We start from the raw sequence: 17,980 nt of genomic DNA, 5'->3' as shown, positions 1-17,980 counted from the left end.
CTTCACAACAGTTCACAGAGCGCCATCATGTTATTTAATTCCTTTTGGATACCTGCCTCCCCTACAATATAAGCTCTTCTCAGGCAGGAAGTTTATTCACCGCTGTATCCTTAACCTCTACAGTTGACCCTCGAGCGATGCCGAGGATTAAGGGTGCCGCGCTGTGGAGAATCTACCTATAATTTTACGGTCAGCCCCTCCTATCTGTGATTCCGCATCCGCTGATTCAACCAACTGCGGATCACGCGGTACTGTAGTAGGTATTTATAGAAAAAAGAATCCGTGTATAAGTGGACCTGCACGGTTCAAGGGTCAACTGTATTTCAGTGCAAGGCATATAGAAGGTGACAATAAATTTGAATGGATATGTTGAATGAGTGAATGAGTCACTATTGGGAGAGGTGATCTGGGAGCCCTGAGCCCCCCTGCACGTTCATGTAGGGCAGGCCAAGGTTACAAGGCCCTGACTCCTCATTATCTAGGCCATCTCTCAGAGTTGTGTGTGCAGCAAGCCACCTTAAAAGATGAAGTAGCCTCTCCCCCTGGGCAAAAGGCAAGCTTGCTTCCATTACTATAGCCGTGGTGAGCCCCCCAAGCTCAGTGTTCCTCTCCTGTAACAGAGACCCCTGCCTGTGCAGGATCCAGCCCAGGCCCTTTCCATAACCCCCGTGGGACTTGGGAAATGCAGGGAGCCAGCACACATGAACCTGGAGCTCTGGCTACAGCTTTTCCCCAGAGGAATACAGTCCTCTTTCTCTGACCTGGGGGTCTCCTGTCTTCTGACAGCATCTAGGAAACAGTTACAGGGTAGCTTGTTAGCTTGCAAGCCAGGTAAACTTCCAGGCCCTGCACAGTACTTGCTAGGCCTTTTCGGTTTGCTGATTTTTAAATTACAATTAGCAAAATTCTTTCGCCCCTTTGAGATTATTTCCTTGATACATTTTCTCCCAAATCTAATAACTGAGTTGAATTGTAGGAACTGTGTGATTGTTCTTTTTACATATTTTCAAACTTTACCTTGGAGAGATTTATTGGATTCACTGTTGTGTTGGCCCTGGCTCTGGAGAAACAAGAGAGAGACTGACAGCCTTGACAAAAATTTTTTTATTAGAAAAAAAGTTTAATTGGTGTATAATGATCTATTTTAATTGTTTTAATTTGCATTACTTCAATGGCTAAAAAAAGTCCTGATTTTTCCACATGGTGATTTATTGTCTATATATTCTTGTGTAGAAACTGTTCATCTCCTTTTAACTACTTTATACAGGAATCTGGGTACCGACCTTATGACTATTGATCAATTTCAGTGTAATTATAGAGCAGATTTTCATCTGTGTTGTTGTCACATATTTTTTTCTGTCATTCCTGTGTTCACATTTATAATTTTATTACATTTTGTTGAATAATTTATTTGCTTTATATAATAGGACTCATTGATCTTATCTCCACCAATGTCTGCAATTTACTTTGCAATTGTAAGTTGCTTTGCTGCCCTTTATTTCTATTTCTCAAGTTTATGGATAGATTTAGGAATTCAACTCCTTGATTCCTCTGGAGTCGTTGTGTGTGGTGCAGCAGGAGACGGTGATCGGCCTTCTCATCCCCAGGCCATGTGTGATCGTTTGCAGTGAAGCCCAGCCCCGACTGTTGAGGGCAAGACGTTGAGGTGGTACAGATGCAGCTGAGATGTTGTCCTGGCCCGAAGACCTTTCATCCATCTGTTGCATGACCGGAATGCAGCAAAATGTGCCAACCGCTGATTAGAAGTAGAAACAAAGGTGTCTGATCTTGCTGGGGGAGAGGAGTCACCTCCGATGGGAAGGAGCAGAGGGGGAGGCAGTCTTGGACCTGGACATTAAAAGATGGAGGACTTTCCCTGACGGAGGTGAAGGAGGAGGGAGGCAGAGCTGGCTGGGGGAAGAGGGTGAGCAAAGGCTTGGAGGCAAAAGAAGAAGAACAAAAACAACAATAAACCCAAGGCACCGGCAGAGAATAATCAGGAAGTGCCCGACATTGACTGAACAGCAGTTCATTCCCTTCTGGTTTGTCAGGTTTTGCTTTTAAAGAAAACAGAGGTAGAACATTTCAATCATCTTTAGTCAGCTGATCCAGCTATTTCTCTTTAGTGTTTCCATGCATCTCCCATGATTACCTTCTTCTGCTGTTATTAAAAAAGCATTTGTTCTTTGATATTATTGCCCTTGTGTTCTCCCAGATGATTTTTAATGAATGAATGAGTGAGTGAATGAATGAAGGAGTGAGTGAGTGAATGAATGAGTGAGTGAATGAATGAATGAATGAATGAAGAGAGCTAAGAACCAGCTAACTGAAGGTAGAGAGCAGTTGAGGGTGTGGAAGGGTATCAGGGAAGATATCTGGTCGTGGAAGGTGAGGAGAAGGGTTCGGTTAAGCATGAAGCCAAGCAAAAGTAAAGAAACAGCAAGAAAAGGGAGGAAATATAGAGTTTCAAAAACAACTGAAAAAAATATAGAAGTTTGTAGTTGGGGAGGAAGTTAGGATCTAGTGGAGAAGCACCCCCGTATCACAGCCCAAACACCACCGCCTCAGACTGGTCTCATGCATTAGTTCTCAAACCTCAACGTGCATCAGAGTCACCCAGAGAGCGTATTAAACCCAGATGGCTGGGGCCCGGCCCCAGAGTTAGGCCTGAGCTGGGGACCAAGAGTCTGCATTTCTAATGAGCTCCCAGATGTAGCTGCTGATCCTGGGTCCACACTTTGAGGACCACTGGTCTAAAGCAGGTTTTCAGCTATTCTCTCTCTACTTTCCACTTTCCTTGTACGACTTATTAACCCTCACTCTGTGCAAGCGCTTTCTATCACGCGACACACTTAATTTTCACCAAAACCTTCTGTGATACTTTTATTATCTCCATTCTACACATAAAGGAAGAAGCAAGAGAAATTAAATTATGGTACCAAAAATCATATAGCTAGTGAAGCTCTAAAGTCTGTTTGACAGTAAGAGCAATTTTAAATGCTGTAAAGATTGGGACTCACTGTCAGTGGTGGGACCCTGGACAAGGTTCTTACGGTCCAAGGCCTCAGTGTCTTTTTAAATGAGGTTATTATAGTAGCACATATTTCACTACGGGTTGTTGGGAGAATTCAATGTGTTAATTCACAAGAGCTGATAGCATAATTATGATCTGAAGGGTACCCGATTCTTAGGGGTCTGCCCTCCCAACTGGAATATAAATTCCATGAGGACAAGAAGTTTGTCCTGTTGGTTTCTAGGACCCCAGAACACATAACAAAACCTAACACACACTAGACCCTCAATAAACACATCTCGTTGTCTTGTTTTTTGCCAGACAACCTTTTATTTTTTATTTTATTTATTTATCTTTTTTGCGGTACGCGGGCCTCTCACTGCTGTGGCCTCTCCCGTTGCGGAGCACAGGCTCCGGATGCGCAGGCTCAGCGGCCATGGCTCACGCGCCCAGCCGCTCCGCGGCATGTGGGATCCTCCCGCACCGGGTCACGAACCCGCATCCCCTGCATCAGCAGGCGGACTCTCAATCACTGCGCCACCAGGGAAGCCCAACCTTTTGTTTTAAAACCAACATTACTAGTACCTTTGAGACAGAGCTTTTCGTATATTTGCATATGAACATCCAAGTGCATTTACTACATCCATCTAGGTCAGAGTTCCTCAGCCTAGGCACTGTTGACATTTTGGGCTAGACAGTCTTTGCTGTGGGAGGAGGAGTGTGTTGCTGTAGGATGTTTAGCCGCATCTTTGCCCTCCACCCACTAGATGCCACCAGCACCTCTCCAGGCGTGACAACGAAAAATGTCTCCAGAAACTGCCGGATGTTTCCTGGGGGTCAAAGCCCCTGAAGTTGAGAACCACTGACTTCGGTATTTCAGACATGTCTCTCTGGCTGGCATGTCCCCTCTCAAATGTCCTGCTTGACCACAGAAGTCTTAGTCCTACTTGTTTCCCTTCCTACGGCTTCCCAGAGAAAGTTCCTCCACATTGGCATGGCCCCTGCCTTAGCTCCTCAGGAATCAGAGAACAGCACTGGGGGCTGGATATGGCTGTTCCAAATCACCATATTGTAGGTGATAAGGTCCCTCCAAGGGTGGGTCCCTGAAGAGTTCTCCCCCGTCTGGAGTGCCAGCCTCCACCCCTCAGTCCTCACAGCCCAGCCCATTTCTGGGGTGTCTGGCCCTTAGAAAGTCCCATCAGAAACAAGTGTTCCTCCTAAGGCCTTTCCTTAGTCGCTCCCCTCACCTAGACCATACCAAAACCCAAAGAGGTACCTTCCCTGAAAGCAGAGTTATTTAATCTGCATTGACGCCTGGTGTGAAGCTTTACAAAGCAAGTGTGAAATGAAGACATGTCACTGCATCCTTCCGGCTACCATCCCAGCTCCTTTTTGCTCCTAATACAGACGGTTAAATTCCTGAACAAGAATGCTTCTGCATGAACTTGCACTCACTCACTCACACACACACACACACACACACACACACACACACACACACACAAGAACAAAGAAGTTTTAAGGACAGTATGGTCTAAATCCACATTTGGAGGAATTTTTCTCCCCTAAATGAAGTGTGATCCGTATTTCACACCCAGTGAACATGCTCTTTTATGGAGCCGTGAGGACCAGTTTCCCTCCGTGTGGTTCCCGAAATCTCTATTCCAGAAGGGACTGCACCCCTGCCTTGGCATAACCAAAATGCTCAGAGGAACTGCCTGCCGGCCAGGGTGAAATTCAGGTGTCCACCTCCAGAGAAAGCAGTAGCTGCCTGTGACTTTAAAATAGCCACCTGCCCTCCTCAAACCCACTGCTTGTCTTTATCAAGGTTTTAAAAAGCACAAGGACTAGTCTCAGGCAGGTACCCCAGTGTATCTCTAGTTAGAAATAAATCTAGAAACGCATCCTCTATACATTAACCTATGTCATAGTGTCATCTGCCTTTATAAAACTATTTTTAGCCACATTTCCTCAATTATGATTTACATTGAACAATTAAAGCATATTCCTCTCCTACACTATGAATGACTATAATTAGTCCTCAGCCACCCAGAGATTTGTGTTCTATCTGGAGTTGAAGAAGGTGGTCTTTTTCTCACCTCACACACAGGAAGGAATTGATCTGGGTTTGGTGTTGGTCCCAGCCTCCCCACTCCTGTGACTTTGCTTTAGAATAAAAGTGGGCAAAAATAATTTTTCCAGATAAGCAACGAGCTTATCGGCAACTCACCATCAAAGTAACGTTAATGATCAGGTGGTGAGGGGGAAGAGAAAACATGTTCAAGGAAACATCCAGGCGTGATTGGCGTTTGTTTCTCCACGTGTGGGTGTTGAGGTCAATCTGTTTGCGGGAATGTGGGAGAGATAGTGCCTTAGAGTAATTGTTCCTCCTACAACTCTTAGACTTTTAATTAGCAGATGGGTTCCATTTTTTCCCCAGCTACTTTCTTTTCCATGACCAAAGGTAATTGTTTTTCCGTGCATTCAAACCTCAACCCTTGAAAATCCCTCCATTCTTACTAAAGCAAAGACCTCTAGCAAAGACTCTTGGCCTACAGCTGAAAGTTCTCCAATGTCAGTGATGATAGTAAAGCCTATCCAAGAGCCTCCAGGACCCTGCATCAATAGGTTACATCCCAGGGTGGTCCACTGAACCGAGGGTTCTGCCTAATTCAGTGTTTTCCACGCTCAGCAGTCTCTTCCCACCAGTCAGGGAATTAGCCAGTCTAATTACCTCTGGCTCATCTTCCCACATGTTGCTTCCCAGCATCAGAAGGGGTTAGAAGCAGAATAAGGGAGACGAGGGGGTGCATGGAAGAGAAGGGGTGTCTCAGTGGACTTTTTCTGCATTTTAAGCAGTTCACAGGAAGGCAAAATTGGAAAGCACGGCTGTAATGAGATCTGGAATTATCCACATTCCCCCTGCAGGCTAATTTGCACCCTGAACCCTATCTGACCTGTTGATTTAGCCCCAGATCCTGTAACTGAAACATCAGCCTTAGAATGACCAAGAGTTGCAATTTCTAACTCCAGAGGAGCAAAAGAGAGAAGTGCTTAGAAAACAAAATAAATCTAAGATCTCTGAGTCTCTTAATTTGGAGAGGTCAATTAGGAAACACCTCACTGAGAGGAGTACAGATTAGAAAAATCGATCAAGACCAGATGATACTCGGTAAATGTAATGTATAGATTTACAGGATGAATACAGAGAGCCATTTGGTGAATTTTAACTATAAGGTGTTAGAGAAAAGCATTAAATATTTTGAAAAAGGCATGGATTTAAGGACGCATTCTAGGAAAAATTCCTCACTCATTGTCCTGCCTCACACTCTTGGATGAAAACCCCAGTTTGGCCCAAGATCCTTGGGGGCAGAAGGTATTATGATTTCTAGAAGCCTTGGACTTTCATTCCTCCTGGGGGGAGGGAGGGTGTTCTGAGATGAATTCAGATTCTTGAGCTGCAGGAAAGGCCTCCGTGGTTCCTATTTCCCTGATGTGACAACTGGCCGCTAAATGAGCTTCAGAAGTTGGAAGCGGGAATAATACTTTCAGGTCGCCCACGTCATGCCAGTTGGGCTCACCCCTGCCTCCGCTTCTCCTCCCTGCCTCTATCGTTTTGATCTTTCTCTTTCCTGGAATTTGATTTTCTGTGGGTTGTAAGAGGGAGTCATTATCATGCCTGCGCCGTGGGCTTTCTTTGAGGTTTATAATTTCAGTTTCCAACACATTCCAGGCACACTCTTTTATCTCCAAAATTTGAATTCCTTTTTGGGCTTTACAGAAAGTCTGGTCTCTGGATACTCTTTACTTTAGGCAAAATTAAATTTTACCTTAAAAAAAATACCTTTATTGTGCACGGAATTATTTTCCTTCTATCAAAGTTTTCTTTCAGTCTCTAAGGATTACAGGGAAAGCAGAGGACTTTCAAAATTCTTTCTTGGTTTTGAGCCCACTTTTCCTTCAACATCTCCAGATACTTTCCAAACGATGATGTGACCAGAGGCTCAGTTTGCCAACTGAGAGGACAATGAAGGGGGACCCTGGAGCCTGACATGCGTGGGTGCAAATCCCAGCTCAACCAGTGGCCAGCAGAGCCCCTTGGTCAGGACACCACTGCTCTGCATGGCCGTCTTCTTGTCTCCTTGCAGCTCGTCGCCCTAATAAGGGAGTGACTACCCTGTCGCATACTGCTCCAAACAAGACCCAGGGTAACACGATGGACCCCTCCCCTTCTTCCCTCTTTTCCATCTCCCCCTTTCTTTCCTCACTTCCTTTTAAGCCCTCAGAGTTGACGACCAGCTCCCCCTTTAGGATCAAGGGACTTGGTCCCCTGGCAGCTGGGTGAGCTGCCACAGAGAGTCCTCCAACCCCGGCTTATTCTGGAATTGCCTCTGCTGAAGGGAGTCCCTGGCCCAGGTCGCAGCCCCTCCCAGGACCGCTCAGCCATGACCAACACAGAGTATAAAGTCTCAGCCCCTCTTTCCAACTTGAGACTCAGAAGGATCATCTCAGCTTCAGAGCCCCCAGTGGGCTTAGCTGTGAATTTTTGGTGACTGTGTCCCAGCTCAGCTTCTCTCTTAGCCCCTGAAGATGATGTTTTCCCCTGAGTCACACCCCAATAAACTTCCTGCACACTAATCTCCATCCCAGCATCTCCCTGTGTCCTAGGGAATTCCACCTGCAACAGCTGTGATGAGGTAGGATACCGAAGACACAATTTGATGGATGAGGAAATGCATGTTAAATAGGTTGAGAGCAATACAAGATGAAGGCTAATGAAGGGTCGTTAAGTTACCATTCAAAAAACACATTCACAGGAAAACTTCAATAGGGTGAAAATAGTGAGGGGGGGGCTTCCTGGAGGAGGTGTTGTAAGTGTTGGGACTTCTTGATGGGTAGGATCTGTAAAGAAGAAAGAACAACACAGGGTGCTTTTGACAGAGGGAATCACTCAAGCAATTTGAGACTGCACATCCCTAGTTTGTGAAATAGGACTTTTAGGAAGGCAAAGCAGACACCATTTGCTGGGGGGTGGGAGGGAGCTAGATATAGGGTTTGGATATGCTAGATTGTGGTTAAATATTAGATTTGGAAGAACTTCGACAGCCAGGCTGTGACATCCACTACCCACAAGCAGCAAGGAGCTACTAGGCCTACTGGAGCAGATGAGGCCATGAGGAAGCTTATCTAGGTATTGGTGATGCCAATTCATTGTTGGGGCCAGGTGGGCAGAGATTTCATAGTAATGCTTGATGCCAGTTATTGAAAATCACTCCTAATTTTACTTATTTTAACAAAAATCCACTATTTTTTACTTGGTTGTAAATGACAACCTGAATCCAAACTTCACTACATGTGTAGCTGCTTTATCAACCTTTGACTGTTCCATTGCAATTACACTTTCCCCCTCCTGGGATGTTGGCACATAATGTAGGGAGTTTGAGGGAGGTACCAGGGCATGTACTGCCATGATTTCCCCCTCCTGGGTTTGTGTGTTTAGGAGCATTATTGATATTTTGCCAGCAGTTTTTATGACGGGTTAGCGTTGGGACTAAATTGGAGGAAGGAAAGCAGGTGGGTGAAAATTCCACTGATGCAAGTGGCGTGTGAAGGGAGCTTGGCATCTGGGCAGGAACAATGTGTAGCATGTATCAACATCTCATTCCTTTTTATGGCTGAATAATATTGGAGTGAAGTGTATAAACCACATTTTGTTTAACCATGTATCTACTGATGGGCACTTAGGTTGTTTCTACCTTTTGGCTATTGTGAATAATGCTGTGATGAACATAGGCATGCAAGTAACTGAGTCCATGTTTTTGGTTCCTTTGGGTATGTACCTAGGAGTGGAATTGCTGGGTCATATGGTAACTCTATGGTTAACTTACTGGGGAGCCACCCCACTGTTTTCCACAGCAGCTGCACCATTTTACATTCCACCAGCAATGTGTGAGAGTTACAATTTCTCTACGGCCTCACCAACACTTGTTATTTTCCATTTTTTAAAACTATAGACATCCTAGTAGATGTGAAGTGGTATATCATTGTGGTTTGTATTTCATTCTTAATTGTAGAAATTATTTTTGCACACTTCTTTTTTCTTACTTTGCAACGATTTTAATAACCTAGCTCTATATTGATTTTTATTGTAAGCCTTTTAGAAATAGATACACTGGACTTAAGCTGCCTTAAAAGAGCTCACATTTTGTGTTACGAAGCTCTCCATTCAGATTGCTTTTCACTTCCTAGATGATCTTGTCATGGAGGATTTTCTTTCTCTGTTTTTCTTTGTCAAGTCTCTAGTGTTATGCTTCTACGGTCCAGTGGAGATTCTTCTGTTTCCTGAGCAATCTGACAGTTGAACTTATCTAGTCAAAAGAGCAGTCCTTGCTGTCTCTTTTGAGTAACATTTATATTCTGTTGGCAAGATATGAAACTCCCAGTATCAGAGTGTTCTTTATTGAGGGTGAAATGATACAGGACTATGGAAGTAGCTACAACCAGACCCACCCCTTACCCTGCTATGATTGACTTCATGACAAATTCTGAAATCCTCAGACTGTCTTTCTTTAAAAACTTCCCCAGCCAAATACTAGCCATTATTTTTATTAATGACTTTAAGAAGGGCTAATGTCAGTCAATCACAAAGGAAAATAAAAATCTCCTTCTTTCTTTTCCTTATATGTTTTGAACATGAAATAGAGGAAAATTATAAGGTAATCTTTGGGTATTGTTTCCAAATCTTTAAAAATTATGCCTGTGTGCAAAAAAGCATTTGAGGAATCTATCACCCTTTGAAGATAAAGCACTAGATAAACTCAGAATAGAAGGGAACTTTCTCAACATAATAAAGGATATAAATGAAAAACCTGTAGCTAATATCATGTTCAGTAGTGAAAGTCTGAAAGCTAAGATTAAGAACAAGACAAGGATACCCACTTTCATCACTTCTGTTCACCATGTTTATAGCCACAGCAATTAGGCAAGAAAATAAATAAAAGGCATCCAAATTGGAAAGAAGGTACTAAGACATGTCACAGATGACATGATGTTATATGAAGAAAACCCTAAAGATTCCACAAAAAACTGTTAGAGCTAATAAACAAATTCATCAAAGTTGCAGGCTATAAGATCAACATGTGAAAATGAATATTTCCATACACAAGCAGTGAGTAACTCAAAAAGGCAATTAAAAACAATTTAATGTACAGTATCATTAAAAAGAATAAAATACTTAGGAATAAAATCAACCAAAGAGGTTCAGGACTTGTAAATTAAAACTACAAAATATTGCTGAGAGAAATTTTAAAAGACTTCAAGAAACAGAAAGACATCCTGTGTTCATGTATTGGAAGACAATATTGCTAAGACTGAAATACTCCCCAGTGTGATCTATAGATTCAATGTACTCCCTATCAAAATCACAACGGCCTTCTTCCAGAATAAAAAACCTGATCCTAAAATTTATACAGAGTCTCAAAATAGCCGAAGAGCAAAGTTGTAGGAATCATAATTCCCAAATTCAAAAGTGACTACAAAGTCACAGTCATCAAAATAGTGTGGAGCTGGCATAAAGACAGACACAATAGACCTCTGGAATAGAGAGCCCAAAAATAACCCCATATATTCATGGCCAGTTGATTTTGACATTGATGCCAAGACCATTCAATGGGGGAAAGAACATCCTCTTCAAAAAATGGTGCTGGGACAACTGGATATCCACAAATAAAGAAATTATGTTAGACCCTTACCTCACACCATATACAGAAATTAGCTAAAATAGAGCAAAGACCAAAATGTAAGGGCTGCAACTGTAAAATTCTTAGAAGACAACATGGAGGAAAATCTTCATGACATCATTAGTTATCAGAGAAATGAAAATCAAAACCACAATGAGATATCACTTTACACTTACTAGGATGGCTACAAGCCACAGTCAGACAATAACCAGCATCACTGAGGATGTGAGAAATTAGAACCTTCATACACTACTGTTAAAAATGTAAATGGTGCAGACACTTTGGAAAACAGCCTGGCAGTTCCTCAAAAAAGTTAAACATGAGTTACTATTTGGCCCAACAATTCCACTTCTAGGTATGTTCCCAAGCGAAATGAAAATATGTGTCCACACAAAAACTTGTACACAAATGTTCATCGTAGCATTGTTTATAACACCCCCAAACAGAAACAATCCAAATGCCCGTCAATGGACAAATGTTTAAATAAAATGTGGTATATTCATACAATGGATTATTATTTGGCCATAAAAGGGATGAAGTACTAGTTCACGTGACAACATGGATAAATCTTGAAAACATGCTAAGTGAAAGAAGCCAGGCACAAAAGCCTTCATATTGTATGATTCCATTTATGTGAAAGATAGAGAATAAGCATATTTATAAAAACAGAGAGTAGATGAGTGACTGCCAGTGGCTGGAGGCAGGGGGTAGGGGCTGCTAATGGGTACAGGCTTTCTTTTTGAGGCAGTGGAAATGTTCTAAAATTGATTGTGGTGATGGTTGCACAACTCCCTGAATATGTGAAAAAAACTTTCAGCGGGTGAATTGTATGGTACATGAATGGTATAATAATATATATTATATCTCATTAGAGCTACCCAAAAAAGGGTTCAAAGGGATTGGACTCCTCTAGCCCTTCCAACCTTGCCCTCACTCACAATAGAGTGGGAAACCCTCCAGTTTCAGCTGCGGGTCTCAAATCGGCCCCCTGCTTGTTCTTTTTGGGTTTCTCCTGTTCTTAGATCCGTCAGCTGCTGCATTATTTCCCACTGTTTCCTCCTGAACTTTGCCAATAACCAGCAGGTCTGTGGCTGTTTGCTGCTCTGTCCCACCCTCCTGTGCTTTGGGATTCAACGGGACACTCTGTAACCTACTTTTTGTTGTAATTATTGTCTGTGGCTTTTTTTTGTTTTGCTCTCTGTTTTTATGTAACTATTGTCTGTGGTTTTTTTGTTTTGCTCTCTGGCTGCTCTGTTTTTATGTGGGGATTCAGAAAAATCAAAAAATTATTCTGTCAGGATGACCACCGTCTTCCTAGGATCCCTGTAGGAGAGCTTTGTCAAGTACCCCTTTTTGATATGAATTTCAAAGATTCCTCCCCGCAACCTGTTTAATTTGTCTTTTGTCATTTGAGCTTCGTGGATGGGTCACTTGGAGATGAGGAAGTGGGCGTTCTGAGGGTGATCCATAGCTGCCCACACTGCACTTTATATGACCTGGGGGTCGCACCTTTCTGATCGATCACTAGGGAATCCATTGAGCCCCTTGTTTTAACAGCCTCGAGGCTCTGTAGCACTCTGGACTTTCCCAGGTTGTTATTCATATTTTCTCTTGAGCTTCTTCAATAGTGCAATTCAGCCATCTATTGCTTAGAAAATATTGCTATGGTAACCTATTCTGGCATGTAAAGCTGTTACTTAGAGTTGAGGGAAATGAAGGTGGACTAAAAAACTGAGTGCTCCAACCATTCCACCACCGCTTATTCCCCAAAGGCACCTGAAAGAATTAAGGGAAACAAACATGTAGGTATTGAATACATTGTTGCACTCTGTCCATCACAGATGCTGAAGGGTTCAATCCAGCTGGCGTTTGCAGAGGACACTTCTCTGAAGCAGAGAATGCTGGTGAATTTAATTCCTTGTCACACTGGCGTTTACAGAAGAGTCTGTAATGAGACTTCCAGATGTCTAATTTGTGGCCAAAAGATAGCTTGTTTTAAAGCGTCTTCAATTCCTGTGGAGTTCTATTAAGATTTAAACTCCAGTTTCCACAGCTGTGAACATTGTTCCAAGGCTGAATGCAGAAGTCCAGGGTTTTACAGCTTGTGTCTTCCAAATGGTTGCCAAGGATCCCGGGAAATGTGCACAGGTACGAAGAAGTCTTTCAACTCGAAATGGGGGAAAGGTGCTATATTAGTTTCTTATGGCTGCTGTAATGAATTACCACACACTTAGTGGTGTAGAACAACACAAATTTATTATCTTACAATAATCGGAAGTCCAAAGTGGTCTTCCCTGAACTAAAGTCAAAGTGTCAGCAGAGCCTTTTGGAGGCTCCAGGGAGAATGTTTCCTTGCTTTTCCAGCTTCTAGCATCTGCCTGCATTCCTTGACTCACAGACCTTCCTCTGTCTTCAAAGCTGGCTGGGTAGTATCTTCAAATCTCTCCCTGACTCTCTGATCTCTGTTCCTGTTGTCACATCACCTTTTTTGAGTCTGACCCTCTTGTCTTTCTCTTATAAGGACCCCTGTGATCACAGTTAGCCCATTTGGGTAATCCAGGATAACTTTCCATCTCAAGATTATCACTTAATCACATCCACAAAGTCCCTTTTGTCACATAAGGTAGTGTTTTCATGGTTTCTGGGGATTGGGACATGGGCATTATTGGGGGGGCATTATTTTGGCTGCCACAGATCCCAACATATCCGAGGTACACCTGCTCTAACCAGAACCTGGTCTTTTCACCTGGGTCCCTATGGAGCTGAAAACCTCCAGGCTCTGGTGCCAGGGGAGCTAGAATGCCACCTTACACCTCAAAGCCAAGGATGCCCGGGGATGCTGTTAGGAAACAGACACTTCTTAAGTTTCACATAGAGTGGGGAAAACATCAAACAGGAAAGTGTCCTGTTTAAATCAATTACTCACCTGCCAGCCTTCTCTGAGGTTTTGCTTCTTCGACTACCCTCACTTTCTCTCTTCCATCTTCAATTTCTCGCTCCTTTGCCCAAGGATATGTTTAAGCCTCTTCTATCCTAAGAAAGCAAACAGCATTACCTTCCCAGGACACTACAGCGGCTCTTGACCTAGGCAAGGTGGCAGTTCAAGAACCTTTATTTAACAGGAAATCAGTGCTCATTACACAGGACACCGTGTAGCTGCTGTACAGGACTCTTGACCGCCCTCTGTCTTTGTGTCCACCTACAAATCCTTCCTACCCTTCTCCAAATACAGAGCCCTGGCTCACCTGCTATTCCCCACCACACATCACTCCGCACCGTCCTCTCATGCAGCCCTGCCCGGCGTTTCCACCGTTTTCGCTTGGCACGAGCAGTTCCCACCACCTGGAATATCTTCCAGTCCTTGCTATTCTTCTTTACCCAAGAGATCTCTCCCGGCCCCTCCTGCCTCTGGTCACTGCTCGCGTCATCCATGAATCCCCAGGCAGCATTAGAGGCCCATCCTCAGGGCTCACACGAGGCTCTGCTCATGATGGATTTACTTCCGAGTGTCTCCACCTCCAGTGGACCACGAGCTCCTTATGCGTAGGCATGGCATTGCTCCCCTCTACTGCTGCCGTGTCTAGCACAGCGCCTCATGCAAAGTAGTTACTCAGTACAGTTCTCATGGGTGACGGAATGACTCCCAACGTCCTGCTGCAGGTTCTCTTATGACTTCTGGTCCTCCTTGCCTCTCAGAATCCCGCTGAATTCGCAACATTGACTTGCTCTGAAGTCCCTCTTCTTCCCCAGAAATCAGCACCTCTTCCTGATTTCTTTTCTGTTCAATCCCTATTCATTAAACTCTTAACTCTGTGTGCTAGACACAAGGGGTACAAAGATAAATAAGACCCAGAGCCATGCCCTCAAGGAGGGTCTAGGTCAGGGTTTCCCATTCTTGATGCCACTGACATTTGGGGCTGGATAATTCTCTGCTGTGAGGGCCTGTCCTGTGCACTGTAGGGTGTGCAGCAGCATCTCTGGCCTCTGCCTGATAAGCACTGGCAGCATCCTTCTCCCAATCAAAAATGTCTGCAGACACTGTCAAATGTCCCCTGTGAGACAGAACTGACCTCCGTTGAGAACCGCTGGTGTACATGCAGAGACATCAAGAAACAGAGAGAAAAATTTCCAAATGAGGTAGATGTAAGCACAAAGTACAAAAATGATCTGTAAGAAAATTAAATTGGAGACTTGGAAAATACTTGTATGTACACTGATGAACTGGCCAAGGATCTAAAGCTTCGTCACATGAAATAATTAAAAGGCAACACAAGACAGCATTTTCATAATGGGAGACGAGGGGGTTAAAACTTGTTCAGTCCTTGCTATGCAGAAGCTGCTTTGCATCTGTTGATTCATTTCATTCTCACGACAATCCTGCGAGGCAGGGATGGTTTTCCATTAGTTAGAGGAGGAAAGTGAGCTAATGAATTAAGGTTACCTGCTCAAGGCGACACCTCGGCTCCTTTGTATTCGCTAACGGCACCACATTCCTCTCCGCGCCCCGTCTTTGTGGTCAGCACACCGTCTTCTTCGAGCCACTCTAGTGTCACCCCCGAATCCATCAGTGTCATGTCTGGAGGACTGCAGCATCACAGTGTCTCATCTCTGTTCTTGTTTCCTTCTCTAATTCCCAGCTTGCCCCACCTCCAGTTTCACCCTGGTCCTCTCCACCCTAAACATTAGCCGGCATGAATCCTAATGCACAATCTGACAATGCACCTGCTTTCTTTCCGCTGAGAACCAAATTAAAGTCCAAGCTTCACGGCTTGGCTTTCTAGCTTCCTTTCTCTGAGTTCCACCCAGGTTCCTAGTCTCATCTCTCACTGCCTCCTAAAGTACACGTCCTGCTCTGCTAATAGCCGCTAGTATATCTGAAGTGCTTACATTGGTTCATAGAATCCTTACAGCAGCCCAGTGAGGTGGACAGTGCTGTTCTTGTTTTACCCAAGCTGCTTCATTTTTGCCTTTGCTCAGGCTGTTCACATCGTTGCCTGGACACCTGGTTCCTCCCTTGTGTCAACCGCTTTGCTCCAGGTGAAGCCTCCTGCAAGACTCCACTCTGACGTCACACCTTCCCAAAGCTGCTATCATTTAACCCTTGGAGATGGTTATTTTCTCTGTATAGTACATTGTCCCTGTATTTATGTCATATCCCTCTCACAGTAAGCTTCTAGAATGGCATCAGAACCGCTCTACACTCCTGGGGTTCTACCCTTAATAGATGCTCAAATACACGTTATCTGAACAAAGTTGAGGCCCATTGCTCATGTGGTTTCTGACCTTTAAAATTTTTCCTCTATCACAGCCGCCCTGGTAGCCCTATTGACCGGAGCATCAGGGCTACGAGGCACGCCTCCTGAGCCCTCGGCCAGCATCGCCTGCTCTGTCAGGGCTCAGGGGCTCTGTGTCCCGTCTGCATCTGGGGACACCGGCGCCAGCCCTGAACAGGGTGGAGCCTGGCGAGCGGGCACCCCTGCTCTCCCCCTACTCGCCCCGCCCCCTTTCCTCTAGCCTGGGGCCGGGGTAAGGAGCCCCCTATGGCCCTCCTCTGCCAACAAAAGGAAGACCAATCAACCCCCGGATTCTGCGCAGAGGGGCCGCGGGAGCGCAGACGCAGCTGCAGACGCCGGTCGCTCCCGCTCGGCTGCCACGCCCCCTGCTGGCGAGATGCGGAATCACAGAAAGCGTACGACACCTTCCGGGCTTTATTGGCCTACGTCTGAAACTGTGACGTTTTGATGGTGGGGAGAGGGTGTGAGAAAGCAGGGAAGTCCGAGAAAACATTGTTTTGTTTCTGACCCACCCTATCCCTTTTCTGATGTTCGCGGTAGTAGCTTCAATAGTTGTCATTTCCAAGAGTTGACTCGGCTCCATTCGGTGCTAAAGTTTTCCCTTGCTCTACTGCGTTTAATCCTGCGGATGCCGTCACTTCCTTTCTGTGGATGAGGAAACAGAGGCACAGAGAGGGAAGTCGCTGTTCAAAGTCTCGCGGTCAGTGGTGGAGTCGGGATTCACACAGGTTGTGACTCCAGAAGCTGCGGCCCTGGAAGGTTCGATGAGGGCAGCCCGGTCCGTTATCAGGGCCAGTGCTCCACACGAGGCTCTGAGAAATGCGAAGGCCCTACGTTCTCCCGCCCCGCAGGTCCCCAGATCCAGAGCCGTACTCCATGATCTTTCCCTGGAGGTGGCGAACTTGCCGCTTGTTCCTCTTTTGATGCATCCTTGCCTCAAGGATGTTTGCACGTTTCAAGTCCTGGCTTTGCTCCACATCAGCCATTTTCCCTGTGTAGGAGGCAGGAGTCTGCGCGGGGAGAGCCTGGATGGTGGGAAGCAACCTGGACTTTCTACCCTCTCCCAACAGAGGGAGAGAGAGAAACCAAATCTGAGAGTCACTGAGTGTTGGAGGGGCCTTAGAGGTTATTTCGTTAGGTTCTTTCTTATAAGCAACAAAAAACCACTCAATGATCTAAACTGAAAGGAATTAATTGAAATGACAGTGGGTGGCTGGAGAGCCCGGCTTGGAGAAGAGGCAGAAATAGGGGCAGGTCGATAATGGGCAGGACCACAGCCAAAGTCACGTCCCACAGTCAATCTGGCGTTAAGTCCTGCTGCTGCCTGGACGCCGCAGCTGGAGCCACCTCTGCTCCTGAAGCAGCTGTTTCTGGAAGATGGATGAGGAATCCGCCACTTGCTTCTGCTCCTTTTTTAGTACCTGATTCAGCATTCTGATGCCTTCAGGTTACACCTAGGTCACAGCCCTTCTGACTGCAGGGGAGGCTTTCTGCTTTCCAATGGGAAGCGATCCTGCCCACACACCAGGACTTACATGGCTCGTTCTCTGAACCCAGGAAGGAGATTAGATGCTGGGCAGCCCCAAAAATGTCCACTACAGCAGCCATCTAGTTAAAATTTGTTTGCATCCCCTCCCCTCCCCCTGCCTTAAATTACAGATGAGATGCTGAGTCCTAGAGGGGAGAACGGCTTTCTTAATGACATCTCCTGTGCTAACACCAACCAACTGGATCCCAATTGAATGGAGCACTGTTGGGGGATCTCGAGGCTTTGGCTGGCTGGGGGAGGAATGGGGGCCGAGGTTGTTGTGCTGTCCTGCACTGTGCTTTCCCATGTCAGGCATTTCAAACAAAGGCACAGCTGTTTCTTGCTGGAAAGCCTGAGTCTTAGGTGTCTCCTCTGGCCACCCTGCCTTGTGGATGGCTAAACACAC

Source organism: Monodon monoceros, unplaced genomic scaffold, assembly GCF_005190385.1.
Source record: "Monodon monoceros isolate NGI ecotype Baffin Bay Population unplaced genomic scaffold, NGI_Narwhal_1 Super_Scaffold_16, whole genome shotgun sequence".
Taxonomy (NCBI): domain Eukaryota; kingdom Metazoa; phylum Chordata; class Mammalia; order Artiodactyla; family Monodontidae; genus Monodon; species Monodon monoceros.
The sequence above is the reverse complement of the archived record's forward strand: the minus strand, read 5'-3'. Positions refer to the sequence as shown.